This window comes from Hyperolius riggenbachi, chromosome 10 (assembly GCF_040937935.1).
Source record: "Hyperolius riggenbachi isolate aHypRig1 chromosome 10, aHypRig1.pri, whole genome shotgun sequence".
Lineage (NCBI taxonomy): Eukaryota > Metazoa > Chordata > Amphibia > Anura > Hyperoliidae > Hyperolius > Hyperolius riggenbachi.
Window position 1 is genome coordinate 257176873 of NC_090655.1, and position 15425 is coordinate 257192297.

The window sequence follows — 15425 nt, forward strand, 5'->3', positions numbered from 1 at the left end:
TGCTAAGTAGGTTAGCGCCGCTTTGTGAATCAAGCCCATAGTCTCCAAACCAATGCATAAGTGGCTAGAGGTGCTTGAGATGATGTTGCTCACAAAGGGACACCTCCAGTTATATGTAGCCTTAGAGGACCCCCCACCAGTACCGGCAGTCAAAGAGAGCAGCACTCCCTCCTTTAAAGAGCCTGCTCATTTCTTCCCTCTCCACCACATTACCCCGGGCAATGACCTTCCTAGCCCGCCCCTAAAACACCCTTGCTTTTAATATTACAGTCATACACGGATATCACCACACCCCCTGCTATCATAAGCTCCACCCCTATGTCTCCCTTTAACCAGAACTGAGATGAAAAAGACAGACACTCGCCTAAGAATAGGGATGTTCCTTGATCTCACAGAGGATTCACGGTCCTTTCTGCTTCCCAATGTTCCACCACTGTCCCCTGTTCAAATTCTGCACATTCGGGACTCCTCGGAATGCTTTAGAAGCCCCTGTGCACCCGATTACTTCCGGAGATCAGGGCATCCATATTGCACATACTCGTGTGCAGAGTGGATCCGCTCATCTTACCCATGCAGTAATCCCTGGCATCTAGTGGTTCTCCCCTCCCTGGTGTCTTGTGGTTTCCCCCTTGTCTCCCCTATAGTAATCCCTGGTGTCTAGTGGTTACTCCAAACAGTCACAGTGAGCTGGAAGTCCTGTAACTATGGAGCCACATCCTTATGTCAGCTCTACATCTCCAGCAACTGTCTGGGGGCTAATAATAATTATACAGCAGAGTCTCAGTTATCCAGCACTGACTGGGATCAGCTTATGCCAGATAAGTGTGCTTCCTGCTTGCTTGAGACTCAATATTAAAAATAGGCCTATAGCTAATACAGTACTATACCCCACTCTATATACATTCCATGACTTCTGTATTAAATGCTATAATTCAGTGATTGAAAGTATATTAACCTTGGGGGAGCTGTGGAAGCCGGTCTTTAAAGGGAATCTGAAGTGAAAATAATCTTTAGTACAGCTAAGAAATATAATATGACTAGCACAGATATGAGTCTCATATTGTTTCCAGTACAGGAAGAGATAAGAAATGTCCGTTGTTATCTATGCAAAAGAGCTTCTCTGAGCCCTTCGACCACGCTTGGTCAGCTACAGTGCTGTTTTTTGAAGCACTTTTCTCAACCTGCCTCTCACTGTTTCTTGTTTGTTTAAAGTTTTACTACAGGAACGTTCAAAGGGTCATTTAGCTCTGCTCTGTTTCATAAAAATGTTTAAAAAAAACAAAAAACAATACAACAGAACAAAAATCTGACTCTTTTCTTTGCTACTAACGTTCTATGAATTATCCGTACTACACATATAATTCATTATATCATACGTTTTTTCTGCTTTAGTGACACTTTAAGCCCAGCAGAGCCCACAAACAGCCTAAGAAGTTGGCCTTCACCCAGGGCCGGATTTGTACTTTCCAGCGCCCTAGGCCGGCTGTCACCAACCGCCCGCCCCCCCTTCCCCATTCTGTCCAACTCTGACTAGTTTGAACGGGCCCCCCTCTGTTTTGCTGCTTTGCCCCGTTCAACAAAGAAGCAGTGCAGACTCTGTCCACTCCATGTAATTTTGCGCTCCTGTCTGCATGCACAGCAGGCGATAGTGTTCTGGGCTTGCATACTTCAGAAATGATGCTCATGTATGAGCACTCAGCAGCACTTGTCAAGTACACATACCCATAACACTCCCTCGGCTGCTGTGCACATGCATACAGGAGTGCAAAATCACAAGGAGTCCCATTGGACATCGCTGCTTCTTTGTCCTCTGTGCTACTTGCTGCCATCAGAGCCACAAATAGGGGACAGTGCAGCGCAATGGAGAGAAGCCCATCCAAAACAGAGAACAGGTAAGTAGAAGGATCCGACACTACACACACTGGCATAGATGTAGTGTAATGCTAGGTACACATGATGCAATTTTCTGACAAATTTACTGTCAGGTCGATTATTTCCATCATGTCTGATCTAATTTTAATTTTTCAATCAATTTTCTGTTCACTTCTATGAAAAATCATTCAGAAAATTGATTGGAAAGCAGATCGGACATGTTGGAAATGGTCCATCTGACAGTAAAGCTGTCAGAAAATTGCATTGTGTGTACCCAGCATAAGTTCAGGTGTACTATACACAGTGACAATTTAGCACTTAAGACAGATCTTGAAATCAGTCAGCAGGAAGTTTTGTAACAGAATAACACTTTTTATTGGCTAACCAAAAGAAAAACAGTGAGCCTTTGGTTAATGAGCCGTCTTCAGACTTTGTTACTGTATACAAGATGTTAGGCACACAGCTATATATACAGTCAGTAGGAGATGCATTGATTGTTTTGTAAATATAAATAAATGTAACACAGTTGTCATTCTGTTTCAAAACATCCTGCTTTCACTGATGGTCAACACAGTACTTTGCTGGCAAAAAAAAAGCCAGGAAAGAGTTAAACTGTAACACAAAGAATGTTGTTGTCATTCTCTAGGAGAAAAAAAAAAGCCATACATTTAACAGATCTGAGGTCTTTAACAGCACTGACCTACTAGTAATAAACTAACATCAGTCAGGGAGGGGAAGAGCTGCTAATTCCTGCCCATGAATGTGTGCTGCATGAAAAAAACTAATCGGAACTCAAGAGTTCTGCTACTTGAGCCCATATATTTTTCTTCTCACAGCAGATTGTTTGTCCCCTCTCATCATACAGGTGACAGCAGATGCAGACTGCCATAACACACACTTTGCACAAGTAAGAGAGATGCAGGGATCTCTGGAATTCAGGCATACCAGAGCAAAGCAGGAGAGGTGATTTACTTTGACATGTGACCTCTTATCTCTCCAAGTCCTGCTCCCTGCTGATTTTTATCGCCCTAGGCCATGGCCTCTGTGACCTTCCCAGTAGTCCGGCCCTGCCTTCACCACTGTAAGTACTGCCTGCGATTTGTGCTGGTTGGATGAGACTGGTGGTTAGTGGAGTTCCAGGTAACCGGTACTGTAATAATAACAGAATGTGATGTATCTGTAGATAAGGATGATCTGCAGCAACAGAGAACATTATATTATTATTATTACTGTTATTAATATTACTATTATTATAACTTGTTATAAAATTTGGCTAATTGAACAACCAGAGGCTGCAGTTAGCCTATGTGCCACAAGATGGCAACATCACGTCTTGTAGGTGAAACACAAAGACAGGAAGAAATTAAGCCAAAGACAGGAAATATGTAACATAGAGAGGAAGTGATGTAAAGCAGCAGGGGAGGGAATGAAGTTGAAGGAAGCAAAATGAACACATTGTTGTTGGACGAGGTAATTGTGTAATTCTTGTCATATACTAGCAAATCTATGCCTGTTGGGCATTGCACAGGTTGTAGGATAGACTGCAGTGGGGGGATTACATGGGTATGGGCGAGCAGTGGGGGGTGATTAGTACAGACATAGGTATGGAGAGCAGTGGGGAGATTAGTACAGGTATGGGGGAGCAGTGGGGGGTGATTAGTACAGACATGGGTATGGGGAGAGCAGTGGGGAGATTAGTACAGACATGGGTATGGGGGAGCAGTGGGGGGATTAGTATAGACATGGGTATGAGCGAGTAGTGGGGGGATTAGTACAGACATGGGTATGGGGGAGCAGTGGGGGATTAGTACAGACATGGGTATGGGAGAGCAGTGGGGAGATTAGTACAGACATGGGTATGGGGAGCAGTGGGGGATTAGTATAGACATGGGTATGGGTGAGCAGTGGGGAGATTAGTACAGACATGGGTATGGGGGAGCAGTGGGGGGATTAGTACAGACATGGGTATGGGGGAGCAGTGGGGGGATTAGTACAGACATGGGTATGGGGGAGCAGTGGGGGGATCAGTACAGACATGGGTATAGCGGAGCAGTGGGGGGATTAGTACAGACATGGCTATGGGGGAGCAGTGGGGGGATTAGTACAGACATCGGTATGGGGGAACAGTGGGGGGATTAGTACAGACATGGGTATGGGGGAGCAGTAGGGAGATTAGTACAGACATGGGTATGGGGAGCAGTGTGGGGATTAGTACAGACATGGGTATGGGTGAGCAGTGAGGGGATAAGTACAGACATGGGTATGGGGGAGCAGTGGGGAGATTAGTACAGACATGGGTATGAGCGAGTAGTGGGGGGATTAGTACAGACATGGGTATGGGTGAGCAGTGGGGAGATTAGTATAGACATGGGTATGGGGGGGGATTAGTACAGACATGGGTATGGGTGGGTAGTGGGGGGATTAGTACAGACATGGGTATGGGTGGGTAGTGGGGGGATTAGTACAGACATGGGTATGGGGGAGCAGTGGGGGGTGTTTAGTACAGACATAGGTATGGAGAGCAGTGGGGGATTAGTACAGACATGGGTATGGGGGAGCAGTGGGGGGATTAGTACAGACATGGGTATGGGGGAGCAGTGGGGAGATTAGTACAGACATGGGTATGGGGAGCAGTGGGGAGATTAGTACAGACATGGGTATGGTGAGCAGTGGGGGGATTAGCACAGACATGAGTATGGGGGAGCAGTGGGGAGATTAGTGCAGACATGGGTAGGGGTGAACAGTGGGGGATTGGTACAGGCATGGATATGGGAGAGCAGTGGGGGGATTGGTAGACATGGGTATGGGGTAGCAGTGGGGGGATTAGTACAGACATGGGTATGGGGAGCAGTGGGGGGATTGGTACAGACAATGGGTATGAGGGAGCAGTGGGGAGATTAGTACAGACATGGGTATGGAGGAGCAGTGGGGGGATTAGTACAGACATGGGTATGGGGGAGCAGTGGGGGGATTAGTACAGGCATGGGTATGGGGGAGCAGTGGGGGGATTAGTACAGGCATGGGTATGGGGGAGCAGTGGGAGGATTAGTACAGACATGGGTATGGGAGAGCAGTGGGGAGATTAGTACAGACATGGGTATGGGGGAGCAGTGGGGGATTAGTACAGACATGGGTATGGGAGAGCAGTGGGGAGATTAGTACAGACATGGGTATGGGGAGCAGTGGGGGATTAGTATAGACATGGGTATGGGTGAGCAGTGGGGAGATTAGTACAGACATGGGTATGGGGGAGCAGTGGGGGGATTAGTACAGACATGGGTATGGGGGAGCAGTGGGGGGATTAGTACAGACATGGGTATGGGGGAGCAGTGGGGGGATCAGTACAGACATGAGTATAGCGGAGCAGTGGGGGGATTAGTACAGACATGGCTATGGGGGAGCAGTGGGGGGATTAGTACAGACATCGGTATGGGGGAACAGTGGGGGGATTAGTACAGACATGGGTATGGGGGAGCAGTAGGGAGATTAGTACAGACATGGGTATGGGGAGCAGTGTGGGGATTAGTACAGACATGGGTATGGGTGAGCAGTGAGGGGATAAGTACAGACATGGGTATGGGGGAGCAGTGGGGAGATTAGTACAGACATGGGTATGAGCGAGTAGTGGGGGGATTAGTACAGACATGGGTATGGGGGAGCAGTGGGGAGATTAGTACAGACATGGGTATGAGCGAGTAGTGGGGGGATTAGTACAGACATGGGTATGGGTGAGCAGTGGGGAGATTAGTGAAGACATGGGTATGGAGGGGGATTAGTACAGACATGGGTATGGGTGGGTAGTGGGGGGATTAGTACAGACATGGGTATGGGTGGGTAGTGGGGGGATTAGTACAGACATGGGTATGGGGGAGCAGTGGGGGGTGATTAGTACAGACATAGGTATGGAGAGCAGTGGGGGATTAGTACAGACATGGGTATGGGGGAGCAGTGAGGGATTAGTACAGACATGGGTATGGGGGAGCAGTGGGGAGATTAGTACAGACATGGGTATGGGGAGCAGTGGGGAGATTAGTACAGACATGGGTATGGTGAGCAGTGGGGGGATTAGCACAGACATGGGTATGGGGGAGCAGTGGGGAGATTAGTGCAGACATGGGTAGGGGTGAACAGTGGGGGATTGGTACAGGCATGGATATGGGAGAGCAGTGGGGGGATTGGTAGACATGGGTATGGGGTAGCAGTGGGGGGATTAGTACAGACATGGGTATGGGGAGCAGTGGGGGGTTTGGTACAGACAATGGGTATGAGGGAGCAGTGGGGAGATTAGTACAGACATGGGTATGGAGGAGCAGTGGGGGGATTAGTACAGACATGGGTATGGGGGAGCAGTGGGGGGATTAGTACAGGCATGGGTATGGGGGAGCAGTGGGGGGATTAGTACAGACATGGGTATGGGGAGCAGTGGGGGGATTAGTACAGACATCAGTATGGGTGAGCAGTGGGGAGATTAGTACAGACATGGGTATGGGGGAGCAGTGGGGAGATTAGTACAGACATGGGTATGGGGAGCAGTGGGGAGATTAGTACAGACATGGGTATGGTGAGCAGTGGGGGGATTAGCACAGACATGGGTATGGGGGAGCAGTGGGGAGATTAGTGCAGACATGGGTAGGGGTGAACAGTGGGGGATTGGTACAGGCATGGATATGGGAGAGCAGTGGGGGGATTGGTAGACATGGGTATGGGGTAGCAGTGGGGGGATTAGTACAGACATGGGTATGGGGAGCAGTGGGGGGTTTGGTACAGACAATGGGTATGAGGGAGCAGTGGGGAGATTAGTACAGACATGGGTATGGAGGAGCAGTGGGGGGATTGGTACAGACATGGGTATGGGGGAGCAGTGGGGGGATTAGTACAGGCATGGGTATGGGGGAGCAGTGGGGGGATTAGTACAGACATGGGTATGGGGAGCAGTGGGGGGATTGGTACAGACATCGGTATGGGTGAGCAGTGGGGAGATTAGTACAGACATGGGTATGGGGGAGCAGTGGGGGGATTAGTACAGACATGGGTATGGGGGAGCAGTGGGGAGATTAGTACAGACATGGGTATGGGGGAGCAGTGGGGGGATTAGTACAGACATGGGTATGGGGGAGCAGTGGGGAGGTCAGTACAGACATGGGTATGGGGGAGCAGTGGGGGGATTAGTACAGACATGGGTATGGGGGAGCAGTGGGGGGATTAGTACAGACGTGGGTATGGGGGAGCAGTGGGGAGATTAGTACAGACGTGGGTATGGGGAAGCAGTGGGGGGATTAGTACAGACGTGGGTATGGGGGAGCAGTGGGGGGATTAGTACAGACATGGGTATGGAAGAGCAGTAGGGAGATTAGTACAGACATGGGTATGGGGGAGCAGTGGGGGGATTAGTACAGACATGGGTACGGGGGAGCAGTGGGGGGATTAGTGCAGACATGGGTATGGGGGAGCAGTAGGGAGATTAGTACAGACATGGGTATGGGGGAGCAGTGGGGGGATTAGTACAGACATGGGTATGGGGAGCAATGGGGAGGATTAGTGAAGACATGGGTTTGGGGGAGCAGTGGGGGAGATTAGTACAGACATGGGTATGGGGGAGCAGTGGGGAGATTAGTACAGACATGGGTATGGGGGAGCAGTGGGGGGATTAGTACAGACATGGGTATGGGGGAGCAGTGGGGGGGATTAGTACAGACATGGGTATGGGGGAGCAGTGGGGGATTAGTACAGACATGGGTATGGGAGAGCAGTGGGGAGATTAGTACAGACATGGGTATGGGGGAGCAGTGGGGGATTAGTACAGACATGGGTATGGGGGAGCAGTGGGGGAGATTAGTACAGACATGGGTATGGGGTCCTATGATTAAGGACCAGTGTGTGTCCAAAACATGTTGGCAAACCTTTTAAGCTGTGTGACCTGTATTTAATAAAGATTTTGATATTTTCTTGGAACATTGAGTGGAACTTCACCTTTTTCATCGACTGAGCAGTGGGGGGATTAGTACAGACGTGGGTATGGGGGAGCAGGGGGGAGATTAGTCATTCCTATTACTACTATTTTCAAACTTACATCCAATTTATATAATTTAACAGTTTTTGTGCCTCCTCTTTACTGTTTAATAATTACCACACTGCCCCTAAATTTCCACACCCCTCCATTTTTGATGGCTTGTGGACTGCAGCATGCTGTGAGTATAGTGCACAGGTAGCTAGAAACCAACATTTTATTCTTTCCTGTAATACTCTGCATGGCCCTACCACCCACAAGTGACAAGTCACTTTATTCTCTATCAAAAGGCAGCAACATCCTGTACAGGACCACTGAGGATGGACAAGGACCAGGGTCACATGACCGAGAGAATATTCAACCTTATCCTGGAGATCATCTGTCTGCTGACTGGAGAGGTGGGTGGATTCTGGGAGGTCACATGTCATAATACAATACAATACAATAACATTTGTAAAGCGCTTTTCTCCCATAGGACTCTATCTCTAATAATAAAACACACAGCTGACTGGAGAGGTGAGGAGGATTCTGGGAGGTCATGTGACATTATTGTTGGTCTTTCCATACAGAGTTTTCCTCCAGTGAAGTCTGGTGATCATGTGACCATCACGGTGCCCCCACCTCATTCCCTGATATCTGAAGGACACAACAAGCAGAAGATTATGGCAGTCACCAGGAAGATGATGGAGCTGCTGACAGGAGAGGTGAGCAGTGCTAGTAATTGTGGGATATTATCCAGTAATAGCAAGGGGTGTGTCTGGGTAGTGACTGTATCATTGTGTGTGTCAGGTTCCTATGAGGAGTCAGGAAATCACTGTCTGTTTCTCCGTGGAGGAGTGGCAGCATATAGAACGACACAAGGACCTTTACAAGGATGCCATGATAGTTACATAGTTATATGCATTGAAAAAAGACATATGCCTATTGAGTTCAATCAGAAAATAACGTACGACACTAGCCTGAACCCTCACATATCCCTGTTGATCCAGAGGAAGGTAAAAAACCCTTACAAGGTATGATCCAATTAACCCAACAAGGAAAAAAAACTCCTTCCCGACTCCAGGTGGCAATCAAGATAAAAACCCTGACATTTATACATGTTAATTAGATCTCCTCTAAGGCGCCTTTTCTCCAGACTAAATATCTAACCTTTCCTGGTAAGTGAGACCTTCCATCCCTCGTATCAATATTGTTGCTCATCTCTGCACCTGCTCTAAAACTGCAATATCTCTCCTGTAATGTGGTGCCCAGAACTGAACTCCATATTCCAGATGCAGCCTTACTAGAGAGTTAAACAGGGGCAATATTATGCTAGCATCACGAGACTTTATTTCCCTTTTAATACATCCCCAAATTTTGTTTGCTTTAGCTGCAGCAGCTTGGCATTGAAAAGGATTGTTTAACTTGTTGCTGATGAGTGCTCCTAAGTCCTTCTCTTTGTTTGATGTCCCCATCTGTATCCCGTTTATTTTGTATGGTGCTAGACCATTGGTATGACCAAAATACATGAGTTTCCATTTTTCAACATTGAATGTTATCTGCCATCTATGTGCCAATATAGCCATCCTATCCAGTCCCTTTTGCAATATGTCACTATCTCCCTGAGAATTAATGATTCTGCACAATCATCTGAAAAAATAGCAACATTGATTTCTACTTCATCTACTAGGTCATTGAAGAGCACTGCGCCCAGTAATGACCCCTATAGGATCCTACTGCTAACAGTCACCCATTTTTAATATGATCCATTGACCACAACTCTTTGTTTTCTGTCCAAATTATTGTGTTTTAAATGTAACTTCAGTTCCGTCTTCTGACGGTGCCGAAGTTACTCCCTGTGCACTGCTATAGCCGTAATTCCTATTATGGCCTATGGTGGCGCCAGCTGCGCCGAAGTCTCCAGCGCTGGATTCACCGTGTTTGCTTCTCAAGTCCTGTATCCTCAACTTTTGCACCAGACTGTTGTAGGGAACAGTATCAAAGGCCTTTGCAGAGTCCAAGTATATCACATCTACAGCATTCCCAATATCCACACTAGTGTTCACCATGAGGGTTCTTAGAGACCACAAACTGTTCATGTTTTCCTTTGCATATGTTCTTATCTGTGTTACCATTTTAAAGTATCTTTTATTTTTGTGCACTTAGGGTGGAAAACAACTAAACACTGTGATTAAATGGAAAGTAGAGACGTATGTGAGGAGTGATCAGCAGTCTATGGAGCAGGGTAACATGATGGGGACAATTAAAAAGGAAGAAGAAGAGACATATGTGAGGAGTGATCAGCAGTCTATGGAGGAGGGTGACATAAGGACAATAAAAGAAGAGACATGTATGAGGGGTGATCAGCAGTCTGTGGAGGAGGGTGACATGATGAGGACAATAAAAGAGGAAGAAGAGGAGACATATGTGAGGAGTGATCAGCAGTCTGTGGATGAGGGTGACATGATGAGGACAATAAAAGAGGAAGAAGAAGAGACGTATGTGAAGAGTCATCAGCAGTCTATGGAGCAGGGTAACATGATGGGGACAATTAAAAAGGAAGAAGAAGAGACATATGTGAGGAGTGATCAGCAGTCTATGGAGGAGGGTGACATAAGGACAATAAAAGAAGAGACATGTATGAGGGGTGATCAGCAGTCTGTGGAGGAGAGTGACATGATGAGGACAATAAAAGAGGAAGAAGAAGAGATGTATGTGAGGAGTGATCAGCAGTCTATGGAGGAGAGTGACTGGATGAGACCATATAAGGAGGAAGAAGAAGAGACCTATGTGAGGAGTGATCAGCAGTTTGTGGAGGAGGGTGACATGAGCAGATCTGAGGAGGAAGACTTTATCACAGGAATGAGCATTGGTGAGTGATAAACATTAGAGATGAAAAATATGTATTAAGCTAAATAAGAAACATGTCCCTGCTGGGCACAGTATAGATCACCTGATGCCAGTAGGTGGGGGAGAGCGCTAGCTACATGATACCCCCCTCTCTTCCGATTGCCGCCGGCGCCTATGCCCGTCAGGAAATCCTGTTCTGAACGGGATTTCCTTCAGGGCTTTCTCCGTCGCCATGGCGACGAACGGACTGACGCCATTGACGTCGTGACGTCATAGGGAGTCCCGATCCACCCCTCAGCGCTGCCTGGCACTGATTGGCCAGGCTGCGCACGGGGTCTGCGGGAGGAGGGGCCCTCTTTCGCGTCGGGTAGCGGCGCATCGGCGGCGATCGCAGCAAACACACAGCTAGCAAAGTGCTAGCTGCGTGTTTGAAAAAAAAAATATTCAAATCGGCCCTGCAGGGCCTGAGTGGTGACCTCCGGCGTCTCTGGATGAGCTCAACTCGTCCAGAACGCTAGGGAGGTTAAGCTGCAGCTCCTCAGTTTGAATCCCTCACCGCGGGGGACTTAGGAAGTTTTTGGGAGCCGAGTCCTCCCAAAGACCGGTGGCTCCATACGGCGCACATGTGAGTGCACAAGAGTCCGAGTACTCCTGAAGACTTCCGATGTCCCCTGCAGTGGGGGATTCAAACTGAGGAGCTGACGCTTAAATGAGGAGTGAGAGGAGCAGGAAGGATCTATAGGACCCAGAGCCTTCCCTCTCCTTAGGTAAGTATCTGGCTTTTTTTCTTTCAGTTCCCATTGACTATAAGTAGAGGATGCACGGGTGCTCCAACCCCTCCCCCAGAGGAGACCCCTAGTTCAAGATAAATATATGCAAATCAAGGATAAGCTAGAGGAGCTCAGACTGAGTTACAGGAGATGTTGCGTTTCTCTCAATAGAGAACTTGCTGCACTCTGTACATATGTCATTTAGTGTTGTCTGTTAAGACTCCCCTGGAGGAGGTAGAGCAGATCACCCACCACCCGCACATTGACCTATAGACAAACACATAGGGGAGCGGATAAGAGTAAACAAGATTGCTAATGTATTCCTCTCATAACATATATAATAACGTCTTTGAAAATATAACGTATACATGTAAACTAAGGGTCAGGACCGAAAAGGTCTAGTAGGTCATTAGCTTTCCTGTCCACCTGCAATACAGTATAATCTTGTTATAGAAACCGCCAAGGGACCAGGAGAAGTGGTTTACTAGATCATAAATTTACTATATCAGAAATTGTCCTAGAAATGGCCCAGCATGCCCTGGAGCATTCTCTGCTGCAAAGGAGCAACTCTGTCCTCCCATTGGAGGTACAGTACAGGCACTTGCACATTTGGAGGATTACAAGGCTAAAGGCCCATACACACGTCTGATTTTCCGGAACGACGGGTTGTTTGAACGTTCCGTCGTTCAGACGTCCGCCCGCTAAATCGGGCGTGTGTACAGACTGTCGTTCGCGTGATAAGACTGAGTTTGAGCGATCCGCCGGCGACAGTCTGTACACACGCCCGATTTAGCGGGCGGACGTCTGAACGACGGAACGTTCAAACGACCCGTCGTTCCGGAAAATCAGACGTGTGTATGGGCCTTTAGTATACCTTAGGTCTGAATAGCCAGGCTGGACAAATTGCTGGTAAAGTATTCAGGGCTCTTTAAAAATTGCAGCCGTCACTGAATAGAGGCAGCCACTTGCTTGCTGCGAGGGGTTCGGATACTTATTATATTAGAGTTTATTATACCAGACTTTGCTCCCATAGTCTTATAATGGAGATTGGCCGGGACCTGGAGTGGTGGTTTACTATACCAGAATGTTTACTATAACAGAGTTTATTATAACGTGGTTATACTGTACCAACAATTAACAGCTTATTGTTTTCCCCCCTGCATACTGCTGGTGTAGTTTGTGTGTAATCTCACATAGGCAACATTTCCAAGGCTAGTTGTACCATCTGCTGCAGTAAGGAGAAAGCCTGTGCACCCATATAAAATCTCTTCAGTGACACATGTGTTCGTTATCTCCGAGATATAAGGAGTTCATCTTGCGCATCACATAGTGCGCTCCAGCTGCAGTTGAAGTGTTAGCAGGGGATCTGGTGTAGTAGCATAAGCCCGCACAGAGTCTTTCTTTGCACCCTCGTTATAGATGTCAAGCTTGTGTGTCGTCCTGCTATGGACAGACAGAGTTCTCTCAGCTCTCAGTGAAATAAGTTTCTGCAGGGCCTGTTAAGAAATGCAGGGTTAGCTAGGAGAGCAGAAATCACACTCCAGTTTAATAATATGTACAACATCACAGCACGTGTTTAGCAGATTTTGCATGCATATTTCAGCACTAAACCCATGTTAAGTGTAGCTGGTGGGTTCATACAGACAGTTTATCCAGGGTTTTATTTGCAGCTGTTCGCACAGTTTGAGGGTGTGTGATTGGTGCACAGGTCACACTGAAAAGATTGCCATGTAGTGCCATTTATAAATGGGGCCTCCTGATGCATACATGTTTACGCGTCGCTGATTAGCTGGGGGGTGGCTCTCCCTGCTGCCACAAAACTGCCCGGCGGCATTGAGTACTATTCCCCCTCCGGGTTGTCGCAACTCGGAGGCCAGGCTGTGGAGTTGGCGTTGAGGAGTCGGAGCATATTTTGGACACCTGCAATTCACTTTTTCACCTGTGTTTTCTCCTAGGAGAAAAATGTTCATGTTTGATTTAAAATAACTTTTTAGCACCTTGCAATGGAAAAAAGTATCAAAAAGTAGGTAAAAAGTACTTTCAAAATTATTTTGAGAATTGTTTTTTTTTTTTTTTTTGCTTCCTAGTGGTTTAAAAGGCATTTTAAAATATCACCTAGGAGAAAACTCAGGTCAAAAGGTGAATTACATACGGCCCCTGGAGTCAGAGTCGGTGGTTTCATTAAAGGGGAACTGAAGAGAGAGGTATATGGAGGCTGCCATATTTATTTCCTTTTCATCAATACCAGTTGCCTGGCAGCCCTGCTGGTCTATTTCTCTGCAGTAGTATCTGAATAACACCAGAAACAAGCATGCAGCTAGTCTTGGCAGATCTGACTTTAAAAAAAATTATTTACAGATGTCCACGACATATCAAAATAAAGAACAAGAAACAACCAGCTCCATATATAATAATAACAATGATCTTTATTAAGGAATAAGCTGGATAAAAGCAATTAAATAACCACAGAGGTGGGCAACAACAAAGTGCAGACAAAATAACTGATATGAATCCACAATAAATACCGCAGGGTCTGGGGAACAATCCCTTCTAATGTGCAATACAAGGAAATGTACAGGTATGAGTCGCAGCATGTGAAGAGCGCACCATGCAGTAAATGTGCACGCAGCTAAACTAATATCATACATGTCTACAACGCTGCAACTGCCAAATGCATGCTTACCCTGGAGGCAATGGGGTCCGCACAGTGAGGCCCAGCTCGGTGTCTATCTAACACGTGTCGGACGTCAGTCCTTCATCGGAGAACTTTAAAGTCTGAAACACCTGATCTGCTGCATGCTTGTTCAGGGGCTATGGCTAAATGTATTAGAGGCAGAGGATCAGCAGGGCTGCCAGGCAACTGGTATTGCTTAAAAGGAAATAAACATGGCAGCCTCCATATACCTCTCTCTTCAGTTCCCCTTTAAACTGAGGCGTCGGATGATTTTTGTACCAAAGCCACAGCCCTGGTAAGTATTAGACCAGTGGTCTTCAAACTTGGCTCTCCAGCTGTTAAGGAACTACAAGTGCCACAATATGTCACAGACCGCAAGGCCGGTCTGCGGATAGGGTAAATCGATCAGCGTCAGAAATCCTCTCACACGGTCATTTGTTCATCACGAAGGGTAACCCACGTTCGCAATTTGATGAACTGACTAATGGAGGGAGCGTTCTGCCACTAACGGATTCACCACACACATACAATTCAAAGATCTGCCACCAAGCAAGTTACACAGCCCGCTACTGTAATTTTACTAGGACTTCGAGAACGCTCGATTAACCCTTAGCAGTATGCAGGAACCTGGGTCAGATCATTATATCTGGGCCGGGTTCTCGCATGCGGGTTATAAAGGTATACTTCTATTAAACACAGGGTAGCGAGTTCAGGAGAATAGGTACGATTGTGTATGTTCAGCAACAGGTCATAACCGCTAAACGATTTTTAAAACTTTTAATAACAAAAATGCATTACATACAGTTATATACACCAATTAACATATATACACAGAGCTTAAAAATAAAGAGGAATAAAATCAGAAAATTCTTACTTCGTTATGCTGAGCAGTCCATTTGAAGAATGAAGAAATAGAGTCCAGTTTTAAAAGTAGACATTCAGGTTAAAAGTCCTTATATCACAGCATGCGGCGGTTCTCCGTGGAACGCATGCTTGGACTTCCCTGGTCGATGAAATTTGGAGAACTGGGCAGGTTTGGTCCCGCCCCACTTTTATAGGACCTGAGTTTGGGGCTGTCACTACCTGGAAAGTAGGTGTGTTTAAGGCAGGGTTATCTCCTGGAGGCAAGGTTGCCACCCTCAGACTCAGAGCAAGAAATGTATCAATTTATTAATAATCGGTGTGACTCCGCCCCAGATTGGCGCATCGCAAATCCGAGACTATATTCATAAGAGGCTTGCGACCCTGTATTAAACGAGGCTATACATGCCTA

At 46.9% G+C, this 15425-nt stretch overlaps 1 pseudogene; it reads left to right on the forward strand.

The window, feature by feature from the left end:
- The window catches only part of LOC137535840 (uncharacterized), a 117369-nt pseudogene that overhangs the window by 65099 nt on the left and 36845 nt on the right, over positions 1-15425 (forward strand).